The sequence below is a fragment of the Mastigoproctus giganteus genome, chromosome 6, assembly GCF_048544385.1.
Source record: "Mastigoproctus giganteus isolate SK-2022 chromosome 6, ASM4854438v1, whole genome shotgun sequence".
Lineage (NCBI taxonomy): Eukaryota > Metazoa > Arthropoda > Arachnida > Uropygi > Thelyphonidae > Mastigoproctus > Mastigoproctus giganteus.
Genome location: NC_143580.1, coordinates 98364161 through 98381576, shown reverse-complemented (window position 1 = coordinate 98381576; position 17416 = coordinate 98364161). Strand labels below are relative to the sequence as shown.

General features: G+C 39.3%; 1 protein-coding gene across 2 annotated transcripts in view; it reads left to right on the top strand.

Annotated features, from left to right (window-relative positions):
- LOC150084471 (uncharacterized) overlaps positions 1 to 17416 on the top strand; it is a 1198120-nt gene that overhangs the window by 1035391 nt on the left and 145313 nt on the right. The gene's annotated exons all lie outside the window — the stretch shown is intronic.

The window sequence follows — 17416 nt, the reverse complement described above, 5'->3', positions numbered from 1 at the left end:
TGCTGATATCCAGCCAGTTCCTAAAAAGGGAACTGGCTGGATATGAGCAATTATCATCCCATTGCAATTACTTCTATTCTTTCTAAAGTAATGGAGAAATCAATCAACTGCCAACTCTTAAACTACCTACAAACCTTCCATCTGATCAACGATCACCAGTATGGATTCCGTCAGTGTTGATCCACTGGTGATATTCTGGCTTATGTTACCCATTTATGGACAAATTGAATGGAAAAGTTTGGTGAAACACAAGCAGTTGCTCTTGATATCTCAAAGGCTTTCGATCGTGTTTGGCATAAAGGTTAGGCGCCTCCGTAGCCAGGTGGGAAGGAGCAGCAGTGTGTAGCACACGCTTCTTGATTAGACCGGGGTTCGAGCCCGTCACCACCAAATACGGAAAGGTCAGGGTATGACCATCGCATATCCCGGAGCAATATGGCCTTAGTTGCTAATGCTCCTAAAAACCAAAAAAACAAACAGCATAAAGGTCTTCTAAACAAGCTTCCATCTTAAGGTTTGCCAACTGTTTTTTGTAATTTGTTATCCTGTTTTCTCTCTGATCGCTGGGTGAGGGTAGATGACTCTGTCTTCTAACTTCTCCACTAATGCTGGTGTCCCCCAAGGTTCAGTTCTTTCCCCCACTCTTTTCCTCTTGTATATTAACGACCTTCTTCCATTGACTGGAAATCCTATCCATAGTTTTGCCGATGATAGCACATTGCATTCCACTCTCCATTTTGAGAAACCTTGCCCTTCTCAATCAGCTTCACCTTCTCAAATATCCGCTACCAATTCGTTAAATGCCGATCTCCAGGTAATTCTCCAGTGGGGCAAAGGTAACTTAGTTGATTTCAATCGTTCTAAAACTCAGTCTTGTCTTATATCTCGCAAAATGGATTCTTCTGCTTCTATGCTTATCTTTGGTGATGCTCCGATTTCTAGGCAAAATGATATATCTCTTTTGGGGATTACCCTGACTTCTAATTTTTCTCTTGGCGCAAGTATATTACAAATATTGCTTCCTCTACATTTTAAAAAACTTGGTTTTCTCTTTCGCTCTCGGCATTTCATTTTCTTCCGAACAGCTGTTCACTCTGTACAAATACAAATCGCAAATCCACCCTACTATGGAATATTGTTCCCTCATCTTGGGTGGTGCCCCAAAACCTCTCTAAGGCTTCTAGATTCCATTCAGAAGAGGGAAGTTAGATTAATTAATGACTCCTCTCTAACAGAGTCCCTCCACTCTCATAGACATACTGTTTCTGCTACATGCCTTTTCTACAGATACTTCCATGGGCACTGTTCTTCTGAATTGGCTTCTGTAATTCCCGCTCTCTCTTTCAAAACAGTCCGAACACGTGTTGTCACCATCCAACATCCTTTTACTGTCTAACTTCAAACTCACAGAAACAACTTTTCATCTTCCTCGTTTATTCATTCAACTGCCATTTTCCTGAACATCTTTCCTTCATATGTATTTCTGTAGACTGAAAATTACAGTCTACAGAAATTCAAGTCTAATGTCAACACATCTTCTTTCATCTTCTCAACCTCCAACCCAAGCATGGTACTAAGTACTATAGGTTCTAATACCTCCCGTCTTTGGGGTTTTCATAAAAAAAAAAGCATTTTAGATGTGAATTGAGTCCACTCTGAGGAAGAAGCTCTGTGTGTTTCTTTTGTAGGTGTGGTTTCCATGCCTGGACACATTTTTCCATTATACAAACATATAGGCGCCTCCGTAGCCAGGTGGGAAGGAGCAGCAGTGCGTAGCACACGCTTCTTGATTAGACCGGGGTTCGAGTCCGTCACCACCAAATACGGAGGATGCTGAAAGGTCAGGGAATGACCACCGCATTTCCCAGAGCAGTATGGCCTTAGCTGCTAATGCTCCTTAAAACCAAAATAACAAACAAACCACAAACGTGGTAACATATTACAAAAAGAGAAGAAAGCAATTCTCTGCTTTCTGAGTAGCCATTTTCCTTTCTGTTGTTATTTCACTGTAGTCTAAAGATTGATGAATTCGTTTTCATTTTAAATAACAAAATTTTGCCAGTCCTCCTTAAATCATTGCAGCCAGTTTTTTTTTTTTTTTTTTTTTTGTTTTTTCTCTTGTTTTAGCTGGGTAAACTTAATGCAAGCAATTGCTAGTACGTATATATGGATTAACTGCAAATTCAAATTGCTATTTCACTTACAGTGTACTGCCATATTTCGTCTACAGAGTACTGCTCCTATCTCTGCATAGGGGAGTGGAATCCTTTGGGAAATAGCATTTCCTAGGGCTAAAGGAGCAAAATTAATATAGAATCTTATCTAGTACTTGAAAAATTGGTGTCCATATTATGTATCATTATTTCAGATTTGGGAGATGTGTAGAAAGCATGATTAATAATCTGGTCTCAGCTTTTATGTACTTTGATCTTAAGTTAAGTACTTTGTTATACATAGAATTTGTGTGTTTAATTAAATCCAACAAAAATTATAGTTTTTTATTCTCATTTAAATTTACATATTCACTAATATGTTTACTGAGAAAGTTAATTCATTTTCAGGCATGTTAGCATGTATGTATAATATGCATATTATCTTCATGTCCATTCATCACATGTAACAACTCAACTCTCAGTGCATTGATTTTCATGAAATTTTATATTCGATCCTTTTAAAAGGATATGTCAAGCCAGTCCAAATTTAATTTAAATTGGACCAATGCTAAAATGGCAATTATTATTTGAAATTAACAGAATTAAATAATAAAATGTTGATGCAAATCAACATTTTATTATTTAGTCTAATCGAGAAAAGGGCCTGACGTAACCAAGTGGTCAGGAGCGAGAGTACATGGCATGCATTGCTTGAGTGGACCGGGGTTCAAGCCCATGACTACTAAATACGATAACTATTTGTATTCACGATTTATTGTAAACTCTACTGACTTGGTTGTCGTGCCGGAGTATAAGCAGAAAAAAATTAAATTAAAAATTAAAAAAATAATAATATAAAATAAAAATTGAAAATAAATAAGTAAGGTTTAATTAAATAAAAATACAACGCTGAGAAGGTGGGTTAACAGAAACATTAAATTAAAACTAATAAATTGGATGACAATGATAAAATAAATTATTGAAAGTGGCAGAACAAACATATGTTATACCTATTTGTATGTATTAAATTGGCCCCCTAATGTATACACCTGCACATTTTTAACAATTAAAGTAATGGTACCTAGGACCAGAGGTGTGCCAGTAAATTGTTAATCAGCTTGTTAAAAAAAAAAAAAAGAAAGAAAAAAAAGAAAAAACCAAGAATATGTGTGTATATGTTTATTGTAAGTTTTACTGGTTTACAACAAATTGAAATACAAAACTTTTCAAACAATAATAAAATATATTCATTTTTTATTATATCCATATAGCCAATTAATTCTTACAATGTTTTTGTTGACTTTTCTATTATTAGCATTAGTTGAGGCATATGATGCAAGCTTATACAGCATCAGCCAAAAAAAAAAAAAAAAAACCTTCCCATTTCACCCATATAGTCACTCTAAATGTTTTTCTAATTCAGCCTTAAATTTATTTAAGCTATCACCTTCCACAACAACAGATAGAAATCTGTTCCTGCAATCAACTACCCACTGGCTATTGGCAAACTTCAGCACATCTATTCTACAACTGTCTTTCCTCAGTTTGAATCTGTGCCCCCTCACATTCTTAGTGTGAATTATCCCATCAGCACTGAGCCTGATCAAACCATTCAAGGCCTTGTACACCTCAATTAGATCACCTCGCAGCTGCCTAGTTTCCAGATGTTAAGCCTTACTTCGTAAGCATGCCCCTTTGTTCCTCTCACCAATTTTTTTGCCCTTCTCTGTACTGGTTCTAGCAACTCTACATCCTTCCTAAAATGAGGCCTCCAGACCTGTACGCAGTACTCAAGGTGTGAGTAATGTGTACAATTCTGGAGGCCTGACCATTGCCTTATACAAAGGGATAATCGCCTCCTTGCCTCTGCTAGCAAAATTCCTATATATCATTGACAAAACTCCATGACCTGCTCTGGCAGCAGCCCATCTGCACTGCTCAGAGAACATATCTGACTGCACAATTACCCCCACGTCTTTTTCATTCTCCACCTCCTTGAGTGTAATTCTACACAGTTTGTACATTTCTCTTGGGGCACTGCTACCCCTAGGCAGTACTTTGCATTTGTCAATGTTAAACTTCAGTTGCCACTTCTCAGCCCATCTGCCTAACTTTTCTAGATCCCATTGCAGTAGCATACTGTCTTTAGTGTCATTAAAAAATCTGCAAACTTGGACATTAAGCCTGATATGCCTTTATTGATATTATTGATAAATACAGAAAACAACAATGGGCCCAGCACCGAATCCTGGGGATCCCACTAATGACATTAGTCCACATAGAGCAGTGTTCATTTATTACCACTCTCTGCCATCTCCCACTCCAGTTTGTACTGCAGTCTTCCATGTGCAACAGTATCAAAGCTTTCCTGAAATCCAAGTATATAACATCAGAATTATTTTTTGCATCCAGTTCCTTTGTAACCACATTGTAGTATCCAATCACATTGGTCAGACAAGACTTCCCCTTAACAAACCCATGCACTGCTCAGAGAACATATCTGTCTGAACTATTGCTGCACACTTGCCAAGACGATACTGTATCACCTCTTTAACCAGCGATTCCATTATTTTCCCTGGAACAGAGGTAAAACTAACAGGTTTATAATTATTTGTCACCCTTTGAAACCCCTTTGTGAATTGGGAATACATGTTCATATCTCGAGTCTATGGGGACCTCCCACGAATCTAAGGGTGCTGTCATAATTATGGCTAAGGGTTTGCTAACTTCCCTCGCTGCTTCTTTCAATCTAACTGGATAGATTCCGTGTGCACCAGGTGCTTTTTTTATGTTTAACTTCAACAATTTCTCTTCCACTTTGCTCTCAGTTGTTACAAAACTACTTAGCTCCCTGTTAGAGCTAAGTAGTTTTTTGCTGAGCTCTTCTATCTTTATGTTTGGCAATATCACGATGATATATTACGACAATTGTAGAAACTTGAAATCTTTGACGGACATTTAGCAAGGGACTGTCATTACCTTAAGAAAAAGCAGCCTGGGCAAAATTAAGCAGATGTTTATTGGTCATAATAATGACATAATATTGGACAAAAATTTCTAGCAGATATAATCTCTACACGGGCAGCCACGTAGGGAAGGGGACAGGGGAGAGGAATCACAAAGGGTGTCGAAATAAATGCACCCCAAGCTGGTTTTTTTCCATGTAACCATAAACAATCATATCGCCCAAATGCTGCTAGCCATTGGATTGAAGTGTGCACTACTCTACAGTTTATAGTCATTGTCAGTTTAACAACCAGTTCGCAAAATTCTTGAAAATTTAACAATCGGCTCTTGCAAGGCAACTCCAGCATTCCACTGTCTAGGACTAAATGGAAACCCAAAAACTAATGTAGCTGATGTAGTTAGTATTTTGGTCAGAGAATCTAGATTCTTTGCTGGCACTATTATGGTAATATGACTGTTTGTATCCTTGGAGTTATTCTCCATTTACAAACTCAAAATTACTGAATGTCTAGTTTATGTCTGGTGACCACTCACTCAGATGTGAACTAATGTAAGCATGGGCCAAGGTATTATGTCATCCATGCCCCCACCAAGAAATGGCTGGGCCTTTGTATGACTGGTAAATGTTGGGTGGTAGATGACCCTCCTAAAGCGGTGCAATAGAACCTCAAAGTGGCCAAAACCATGATTAGCCTAGAAAGAATTTCCACCCCCATCTGTTTTATAATGTAATGTGATTCAACTCCCAGGTTTCGAGTGAGTAATGCTCCTAAGAGATAATAAATACACTAGAACCATAAACAAAAATTCATCCCTCTCTGTTTCTTCCTCCCCTCACCTTTCTACCTAAAAGTACCATTACTAACCTTTATAGCATTAGTAGAGGCATATGATGCAAGAAAGCCAGCTTATACAGCATCACCCAAAAAAAAACATTCCCATATCACCCATCCATTTATTTCAAATGTTTGTCTAGTTCTGAATTGAATTTATTTAAGTTATCAACTTCCACAACAACATATGGAAGTTTGTTCCAGCAATCAACTGCCTGCTGGCTAAAGGAAACTTTCCGCACATCTATTTGACAACTGTCTTTCCTCAATTTCGGTTTATGCCCCCTGAGGTTTGAAATCTGAGCAAGAGGAAGAATCCCATCAGCATTGAGCCTGCTCAATCTTTTTAAGGCCTTATACACCTCAATCAGATTGCCTCACAGGTGCCTAGTTTACAGATGCTGCAATTTGCAGAACTTAAGCATTTCTTCGTAAGAGCACCCCATTGTTCACCTCACCAGTCTTGTTGCCCTTTTCTATACTTGTTCTAGCAACTCTGCATCCTTCCTAAAATGAGGCTTCCAGACCTGTACTCAGGGTCTGGCCTGATCATTGCCTTATACAAGGAGATAATCACCTCTTTATCCTTGCTTGCAAAATTCCTGTATATCATTGACAAGACCCCGTGACCTACTCTGGCAGCCTGTCTACACTGCTCAGAAAACATCAAATGTGACTGCTAATTACCCCCAGGTCTCTTTCATACTTCACTACCTGAGTGTAACACCACCCAGTTGGTACATTTCTCTGGGGTTACTGCTACCCATATTCAGTACTTTGCATTTCTAAATGGTAAACTTCAGCTGCAACTTCTCAGCCCATCTACCCAACTTTTCCAGATCCTGTTGCAGCAGCAGCATACTGTCATTACTGTTATTGACAACCCTGCCAACCTTTGTATCACTGCAAACTTTGACATTAAGCTTGATATAACTTCATCAATATCATTGATAAATTATACAAAACAATGTGCCCAACACCAAACCCTGAGGGACACCACTAATAACATTAGTTCACGTAGAGCAGTACCCATTGTAGCAACTTGCCCTTAATGCCATACCACTCCAATTTGTACAGTAGTCTTCCATGTGCAACAGTATCAGAAGCTTTCCTGAAATCCAAGTATATAATATTAAAATTATTTTTTGCATCCAGTTCCTTTATGACCATGTCATGGTATCCAATCAAATTGATCAGACAAGACTTCCACATAACAAACCCATGCTGTGTCTAAATTATTACTGCTGTATTGTTTAGGTGATCCTGCAATTTTAATTAGTGACTCCATTATTTACCCTGGAACAGAAGTCGAACTAACAGGTCTGTAATTACTCATGTCACCCTTTGATTCCCATTTGTGAACTGTAGAAACATTTGTACATCTCCAGTCTGTGGGGACTTCCCCTGAGTCCTATGATGTTCTTATTATTATGGTTAAGGGTTTGCTTACTTCTTTGCCACCTCCTTTAATATAACTGGATAGATCCCATCTGCCCCAAGTGCCTTTCTTATGTTTAACTTCAACAATTTCTCCTCTACGTTTCTCTCAGAATCATTTAACTCCCTGTTAGAGTTTGATAAACCAATGGCCCTCTCCTCCTTGAATAACTGATGTGTGAATGTAGATGCAAAATACTCATTTAGTTTGGCATCTATCTGAGAATGATAATCTACATAAAAACCATTGATATCAAGTGGACGAATCTGGTTTATATAAGTAAAGCAGTCCTTGCTGTTTTTCTTTGCATCCTTTGCCAAAGATTTTTCATAATCTGCCTTCGCTTACCTAACCTCTTTTGACTTGATTACAGACTAGCTTATATACAGGGTGTTTCAAATGTGATGGTCAATAATTTAAAGTGAACTGTACAGACTACAATATGCAAAAAAAAAGCGTATTAAACGTGAGTCCTTAAGTGAATCGTTATCAAGATATTGCACATTTCTAGTTGGGATCCACCCCAGACAAGGTGAACTGTACAGAGTTGGTTCATTCACTCCCTTTCCCCTCTCTCAATGCTCTGAGATGTAGCAGGCATACTAGTACTTGTCAAAGGATAGTCAACATGGAAAGAGGTTACAGCAACAAAGATTATGCGGACATGCACTTCATGTATGGTAAAGCCAACGCTAGTGCACTGAAGGCTGCACATTTGTATAAAGAAGCATTTCCCAGCTGAAGGCGGCCCAACAGGCACACATTCATCATGGTACATCAATGCCTTAGAGAACATGGGCATAACACCTGATGTTGAGGAAAGGGTGTTAGAAAGGAAAGTACAAAATCCAGGAATTTCGACAGGGAGGGTTGCTCTGCCAGAGTGTGCACTGAGTTATAGCAGTTGTGTGGAGAGTTTACATTGTCAATTACTGTACCCCTACCATATCCAGCATGTACAAGGTCTCAGCAAATACAGATTACCCTCCCAGACTGAACTTCTGCCACTGGATGCAATAACAGTGTGTCCTGAACTCCAATTTGTAAACAACATTTTGTTCACTGATGAAGCTGGGTTTACTCGTGATGTTATTTTTAATTTTCATAACTGTCACTCTCATACGCAACCTTCAGTTCCTGCAGAATGTTCTTCCAGACTTCCTTGATGGTGATAATGTTCCACTTCTGCAACGTCAGAACATGTGGTTTATGCATGATGGTGCACCGGCATATTTTGCTAGGGTTGTGACTCAGTATCTAATTAGAAGATAGGGTCAATTGTGGATAGGCAGAGGTGGGCTTGTAATGTGGCCTCCCAGATCACCAGACTTAAATCCTATTGATTTTTGTATCTGAGGACATGTAAAAAGCTTTGTGTACACTTCTGACATTAACACAGTTGAGGAATTGCAGTGTCAGGTTGAATGAGCCTTTCAGCAAATCGGAAATGACCCAGGAATATTGAGAGGATTCGCAACTCAATGCAGAGAAGACTACAAAGCTGCTTACGGATGCAAGGACAGCATTTTGAACACCTTTTGCAACATCCTCTAACATGTAACATCTGTAAAATCCTGTAGTGTTCAAACCAAAAATTAAAAATATATTATCTTATGTGTAATAAAATCACCCTTAACAAAGGATTCACATCTTTTTGCTAAACTAGTGCTCCCATAGTCACTAGCAGATCTTAACAGAAAATGTACATTATCTCAGACGGTTCATTTGCGGCCTGATGTTCACTGGGACTTTTTTACTTATTTTAGTTTGTACTTTTTACTTTTAAATTATTGACCACCATTATTGAAATACCCTGTGTATCATAGGCTTCTGTGTTGCCTGATAATTTATATGCATCCCATGCATTTTTCTTTTCTGCCAAGAATCTCATTAGTTCATCAGAACGAAAGACCTAGTAGCTTCCAAGATTGCTTCCTTGAATGCTTCTTGTTTAGAATTTGCTGTTGGTAACATCATCAGTTGGATCCACTGTATAGAAGTTCAAAAATCTCTGAGACTACTGTAGTCACCTTTTACGAAAACAAAAACCCTTCTCTTTACCCCTAATGGCAGTTACATTTTTAAGTAAATCCCATATCAGTACACTATGATCACTGCCATGTAGGGTTTCCTTTATCTGTAAATTCTTAATGCATGAATAATCACTGCTGATAATCAGATCAAGAGTGTTATTTCTTCTGGTTGCCTCCTTAACATGCTGCTGCAGAAAAACAATCATCCAATAAAGCCACAAAAGCCTTGCTTGTGTGTGAGTGACCAACCCACAAGTTCCGATCAATATCTCGAAGGTTAAAATCTTCCATTATAAGACACTGATTTAATGGTCCACTCTATTTCCTCTGTATAACTGTTCGTTGTACTCATCAGAGTCATTAGGCCTATAACAAACTCCTACTCCCATTTTTGCTTTCCCAGTGCTTATGTCACACCAAACTGACTTAGCACTGCACTGTCCACCGAAGTCAACTGGATGCACCTCCTTAGATTTTGTGTTTCTTAACTAACAGCATAACTCCTCCTTTCTTCCTATCTTTTCTGTATACATTGTACTCTCCAAGTTCCAATTCTGCATTCCTTATATCTGTGTGACACTGTCTCTGATATCCCAACATCTGCCTTTGATGTCTTGATCAGCACTTCAAATTCCCCAAATTTATTTTGTATGCTCCTTGTATTGGTGTACATGCACCTGTTCTTACTCTTAGTTATTCTAACACAGCCCATGTATTTACTTATTTCATGACTCCTGGCAGTTCCTCAAATTCCCTGAAACTTGCTTTCCAGGCTGCTGATTCCAATGGAAGCAGTGCAAGATTCATTTCCACCTCTGCCTGTGGCGACTACTATTAATCTATTAGTCTGTGAACCCCCCCCCCCCAAGTTAGCAGTTTTTCAACCCACCTAACATTGCCTCAATAGCATCGCCAAATATTCTTCCACCCTTTCTATTTAAGTGTATCCCATCCCTGTAGAAGCAATCTTCTCTTAACAAGCACAGACCATGCTGAAAAAAATTGTACTCCATGAGCCTTGCACATTCTCTCCAAGACTGAATTGATTGACAAGCCTCTCATCATACACTCCCTACTATCTTGTCTGGGCATGATTGCACACACTTTCAGATTTAACCCTAACTTGCAACTTTTTTTTAACATTGACCTGTACTTGTTAAGGAAATCTTCAGATCTCCTATTCTTAATATCATTAGTACTGGCACTAAAGACATTAAGCATAGGTGATATCTGCTCTACAACGTCATCAACTTTTGCCCCTGATAGACATACCATGATCCTATTCTGCCTATCCTTTTTTGCAAAATATATTTCCCATTTCCCTGACAATTGAGTCATCAGCATTAACTAGTAAATAACTCCTGTAACTGAAGTCTTGTCTAGATGATCCTGCAGTGCTTCTTTAACCAGTGCCTCCATTAATTTTCCTGGAACAGAAGTTAAACTCACAAGTCTATAATTACTTGTGTCGCCCTTTGATGATCCTCCTTTGTAAATTGGGGTCACATTTGACATCTCCAGTCCATAAGTACCTCCCCTGAGTCCAAAGAAGTTCTCATAATTATGGCTAAGGGTTTGCTTACTTCCTTTGCTGCCTCCTTTAATATAACTGGATAGATACAATCCACCCAGGGTGCCTTTTTTATGTTTATCTTCAACAATTTCTCCTCCACTTTCCTCTCAATTATTACAAAATCATCTAGCTCACTGCCAGAGTTTAATTCACCTGGCATTCCCCTCCCTGAATAACTCCTCATGTGTGAATGTAGATGCAAAATACTCATTTAGTTTGTTAGCCACCTGAGCAGGATCATCAACAGTTGAACGATCAATATCAAGTGGACTAATCTGGTTCATCCCTTTCCTTCTTGAGTTTACATAGGTGAAGAAATCTTTGCCGTTTTTCTTTGCATCCTTTGCCAAAGATTTCTCATAATCTGCCTTTGCCTGCCTAATCTCCTTTGTGACTTGGTTACAGACCAGCTTATATCTTATCATAGAAGAAGAATCTTTATTGCAACGCTTAGAATGATAATTTACCTAATATTAGTTGCAACAGCCCATCACGGCACAGTGGCCAGGGGTTAACATTGTACTTAAGGCTTTGCTTTCTTCCTTTGCTGCCTCCTTTAATATAACTGGATAGATCCCATCCACCCTGGGTGCCTTTTTTATGTTTATCTTCAACAATTTCTCCTCCACTGTACAACCCAAATAGAAATTAATGGGCTTCTATGTCACCCATTAATTTATATGTATCCCATGCATTTTTCTTCTCTGCCATATGTCTCATTAGTTCATCTGATATCCATTTAGGAATAAACGTTGAACAATATTTCTTAGTTGTTATGTAAAGCCTAGTAGCTTCCAAGATAAATTCTTTGAATGCTTCCCAATTTGAATTTGCTGTTGGTAACATTATCAGTTGGTCTCACTGTATAGAATTTAAATACTGTCTCAGACCATCATAGTCGCCTTTACGAAAGCAATAACCCTTCCCTTTACCCCTGATGGTAGTTACCTCCTTGAGTAAATCCCACTTCAGCACATTGTAATCACTGCCACCTAGCGGTTCCTGTATCTGCAGGTTCTTAATGCATGAAGAATCACTACTGATAATCAAATCAAGAGTATTACTCCCTCTAGTTGCCTCCCGAACATGCTGATATAGAAAACAATCATCCAATAAAATCCACAAAAGCCTTGCTATTGTGTGAGTGACCAACCCACAAATTCCAGTCAATATCTAGGAAATTAAAATCCCCCATTATAAGACTCTTATTTACTGGCCCACTCTATTTCCCTGTACAGTTCCTTATTATACTCATCAGAGTCATTAGGCCTATAACACACTCCTACACTCAATTTTCATCTCCCAATGCTTATTTCACACCAAACTGACTCAACACTGCACTGTCCAGCGATGTCGACTGGCTTCACTTCCTTGGATTTTGTGTGTTTCTTATCTAATAGCATAACCCCTCCTCCCTTCCTATCTTGTCTATCCTTTCTGTACACATTGTACTCCCGAACTTCCAGTTCTGCATTCCTTATATCTGTGTGACACCACGTTTCTGATATCTCAACAATATCTGCCTTTGATATTTTGAGCAATACCTCAAATTCATCAAATTTATTTACCAAACTCCTAGCATTGGTATATACGCAAGTATACATGCACCTGTTCTTTTTCTTAGCTACCCTAACACAACCCATGTGTTTACTTGTACCCCAATGACTCCCAGCAGTCTCTGAAATATCCTGAATCTTATTTTCCAAGCTGCTACTCATTCCAAAAGAAGCAGTGCAAGAATCACTTTCACCTCTGCCAGTGGCTACTGTTAATCTATTAGTCCTTGTATCTCCCCCAATCTAGCAGTTTTCCGACCCACCTAACACTGCCTCGATAGCATCAGCAAACATTCTTGCACCCTTTCTATTTAAGTGTATGCTATCCCTGTAGAAGCAGTCTCTCCTGTTAAGACAGGAGAGACTGCTTCTACAGACCAGGCTGAAAAAATTCTACCCCTTGAGCCTTGCACAATCTTTCCAGGGCCGAATTGATTGACAGGGCCCTCATCATATACTCCCTCCTATTGTGTCTGGGTAGAATTGCAGACACTTTCAAATTCAATCCTAATTCAAGGCTTTTTTTCAACAATGACCTATACTTGTTAAGTTATTCCGCAGGTCTCCTACTCTTAATATCATTAGTGCCAGCGTGTACAACTATATCACCTTTTGTGCCCTTAAAAGATATACTAATTAAAAATAGGGTTAGTGTACTTAACTGTAGCATTTATGGTGTGTGTTCTTTTTCTCATACGCTTAGACTTTTATTCATTCTTCTAGCTCTCATCTCATTTATTCGACTCTTACTTTGTGCACTACATTCTCTGAGCACCTCAACTTACTGTTATTCTTTAGTGTGGTGCGGGCTAGGGGAGAATGCAGTGATAGTGTTTATGTGGTTAGTAAATGTTTGTTAGTATATATAAAGTAATGTAAGTTATTTTTAACTTTGTATTCTTTCGGCCAATTACATTTGCTCTTCCACTCATTCCCATTCACTCTCTCATTCCCTCATGGGAGGTCACTCCTTTCACAAAAACTGCCATTTATTCCCTTTTACCATAATTCCTATGTAACTTAGTGCCCAGCCTATTTATTCTATCTTTCATTCATTGCATCCCTTTGCTACTAGCTTACTGATATTTTTCAGCTAATCTGCTTCCCTGGCTGCCTGTACACCTCCCTACCCTACATGGTTACTTATTTGGTGTGGGGCCCCAGGTTCCTACATGTGGCAGGGTAGTCCTGGGGAGTTGTGTCATGTCAGGGCGCTGAATATTGCTATCCTGACAGCTTTTAAGTCATCGTCTGGTCGTGGTGGGAAACTTGGGAAATTTTAATTATTGTTTAATTGCTGGGGGGCTGAATTGCCATTCTTTGGATTGTTCTGCGCTTTTCAAATACTTTCTGTGTGAAAGATGTAAAAGCTTTATAATTTTCCTCTTCTATGATGAACAGATGTTCTTCTCCAATGGGAAAGGAGCCAGTCTGTGCTATTAGCTCTGTTCTGGTGATGTCATATATTATACATTCATGTAGAAAGTGTGCCCAGTCTTCACTTTCGCTACATGTGCAGTTTGGGTCATCAATCAGCCCTTTGTAAAAAGTCCAGGGGCATACCACTTAGGTGGCATTGGGCTAAGCGTTGACACCCATGGCAGAAACCGTTTGGTAACCAGACCTCTGGTTTCCTGCTCCCACTTTGTTTGCCATAGCTCATGGAGCTTTGTGGCTATTCTTTTTCTTTCATCATTGAAGGTATTAGTTGTATGAAGGGCTATCCCCAGAAATTCTGTGGGTATGTCCTTTTTAAATCTATAATATAAGCCTCTTTGGGCTACTTCTAGGTAAAGTGGGAGAGCTCCGGCCAGAAACTGTAGTGCAGGTGTGCTTACTGTGCGACATGCTTTGGTAATAGTGAGTAGTATTGTCCTTTGTATTGATTCTAATTTTTTCCTATTTCTTACTATGGCCAAGCGGGTGAACCACACACTGGCTCCATAGGTGATAACAGGTAGGAACATTGTACGGTATGTGATTTCCAGGGTCTTCCTTTTAAGTCGCTAATCTGCTCGACTGATCCTGGCACTCATACCTGCATAATTTCTCACTTTCTTCACCAAATAGATCAAATGGGAGTAAAAAGTTAATTTTGAATCAAAGACCACTCCAGGATATTTTAGTTCTGTTGCCATTTTTATAGTGGTTGTGTTAATTGTGATTTGTGGACGCCTTCTTATGTACAAGTTGCCTTTTAGAAGTATTTGTTTGGTTTTTTCAGGCGATATTTTTGAGCACTTGCATTTGCACCCACTCCTGGAGCTGCAAGAGGGCGGCATTTGATCTTCGCTCTACAACCACTCGTGTGTTACCTTTTACAAGAAAAATCATATCATCTGCAAAGGCCAGGCTTTCCACGGGGCCCAGATCCAAAGCCAGAAATTCGTCCAGAACAATGTTCCAGAAGAAAGGGCCAAGGATTGAACCCTGCGGGCAGCCTTTATTCACAGGGCATATCAATTCCTGGGACCTTGTGTGTACTGAGACACTTCTGCCTGTAAGGTAGCTGTTTATTACCTTATAGATTTTACCTTATAGAGTTTTGTGGGACATTTGCCTGGCGGAGTCTCCTAAGGACACTAGACCACCAGATTGAGTCAAATGCCCCAGAAAAGTCAATGGAGATTGCCAGCATATATTTCTCCTCTGTTTTTAACTGTTGTCAGTAGGTGGTGCATGACATCCTTCATAGAATTGCCCTGCTTAAAACCGTACTGATTGTTGGAATGTAAACCTGCTTCTGTATAATATTGAGCTAATCTGCTATATATTAGTCTTTCATATATTTTCCCTAGTACAGGGAGTAGGACTATTGGTCTATGTGATTTGGGATCAGTAGGGAGTTTTTCAGGCTTTTTGAGAATTAATCTTAACACTGTTTTTTCCATATTTTTGGGAATACACCTTCTGTCCCACAGTTATTATATGGTGCTATTTCTGCTAATTTTTTGATAATCTCAACCTCTAAGAGGTCAAAGCCTGGACATTTGTTGTTTTTGGTTTTAGATAGAGCTATTTCTATCTAAAACTATCTATAAATAGATAGTGCTATTTCTAAGTCTTGTATGGTAAACAGAGGTTCAATATTGGCATTGTCATATTCAGTGTTTTGTTTTATAATGTCTAGCTGGGTGGGGGAATGATTCCCGGTTTCAATCTGAATGATACTGTCTAGGATGTTATTTACAGAATCCACCCAACACAGGGTTGGGGTTCCATCTGGTTTGACAGTAGTTTCTAAGACATCTCCTCTTGGCAGTTTGTTGGTCACTATTCTGTAGACAACTCCCCAAGGGTTATTGTTTCCAGTAGTTCCCACCAAGTGCCTCCAGCATTCCTTTTTCTTGTCTCTTATGAGGACTGTATACTGATTCCTGAGAGATTCTATAACAATCTCTCAGTGCATCCACCTCATTTTGTGGCCAAGATGTTCTGGCTCTTTGCAAATGTCTCCTCGCCTGGTGTACCCTACTTCTGAGTATAGTGAGTTCAGGGCACCGCCAGGGAACTGTCTGCTTCCTCGATTTTTTCCGTGGGATAGACAGAGTTGCTGTTTTTGTTAAAATGTTTGTCATAGTCAGTGTTTGCTCATCCGGGCTACAGTTGTCTGATCTAGACCACTCATTTTTCCCGTTTTTGCAGCTCAGCTGCTGTATGTTCTGCAAAAATCTGCCAATTTGCATTTTTAAGGTTATACCTTTTGATATCCAACAAGGAGTGTTGGGTTGTTTGTAATTACCGGTTTAGTTTGAAGGAAATGGCTCTGTGATCTGATGTGGTCCAGGCTGGCTGGACACACCAGTCTGTGATTTTCTGAGGGGGCACTGACTCTTTAAAAATTACAGCTGTGAATTACAGGCTCCGAAAGAGCGATGTGTTTGCCTTTTTATTTACCTAATTGTTATTTTATATTGTACTTTATATGTAGCCTTATAGTTACGCTGGTCATTTTTATTTTTAATTTAGATAAAGAGTTTTGTAGATTACTACTTAATATACGTAAAACCGTTATTTTGTTCGAATCTTGCACCCATTGTTTTTTTATAGAGTAGTAGGGAATTCAAATTTTTAATTGTGGTAACTAGGTAGCTCTAACGTATAATTATATAGCACAAAGTGGCAGGAGTGCTGTGACTCGAGAGAACTGAGGGGGACGATTCTCCAACGCATCACAGCCTTAAAAAATGTGCAGCTTGTGAAATGTTTGCCGAACTCTCTGGAACAGAACATGATCTAGCCAAGGAGGATGCCTTTGTGTGTGCCAGGTGCAGAGAGTGTCTAGAAATTAGGCATCAACTCAGCGTTCTACTGGGCGTCTATGAGAGCTTGAGGTATAGGGGTAGAACCCTCAAAGAAATTAATATGAGGGGCCCTTCAAGCTCTCAGCTGCCCAACTCAAGGCCAGAGCTCATTCCTGGGCATCAGGCAGCACAGCGGCAATCTCCAAGGCAGAATGCGCTGGTCCCAAAGGAACTAGTTATTGTTGGTGACTCTATTGTCAGGGAGATGGGGAATATATTGTGTAAAAAGGATAGATGGAATAGGACCAGGGTATGTCTGCCTGGGGCAAAAGTTGATGACGTTGTAAAGCATATATCATCTTTTAAGGGCACAAAAGGTGATATTGTTGTACACGTTGACACCAATGACATTAAAAGTAGGAGATCTGCAGATTTACTTAACAAGTACAGATCAATGTTGCAAAAAAAGTTGTGAGTTAGAGTTAAATTTGAAGTGTCTGCAATTCTGCCCAGACACGATAGGAGGGAGTACATAACGATAGCCTTGTCAATCAATTCAGCCCTGGAGGGAATATGCAATGCTCAAAGGGTAGAATTTTTTTCAGCGTGGTCTGTCCTT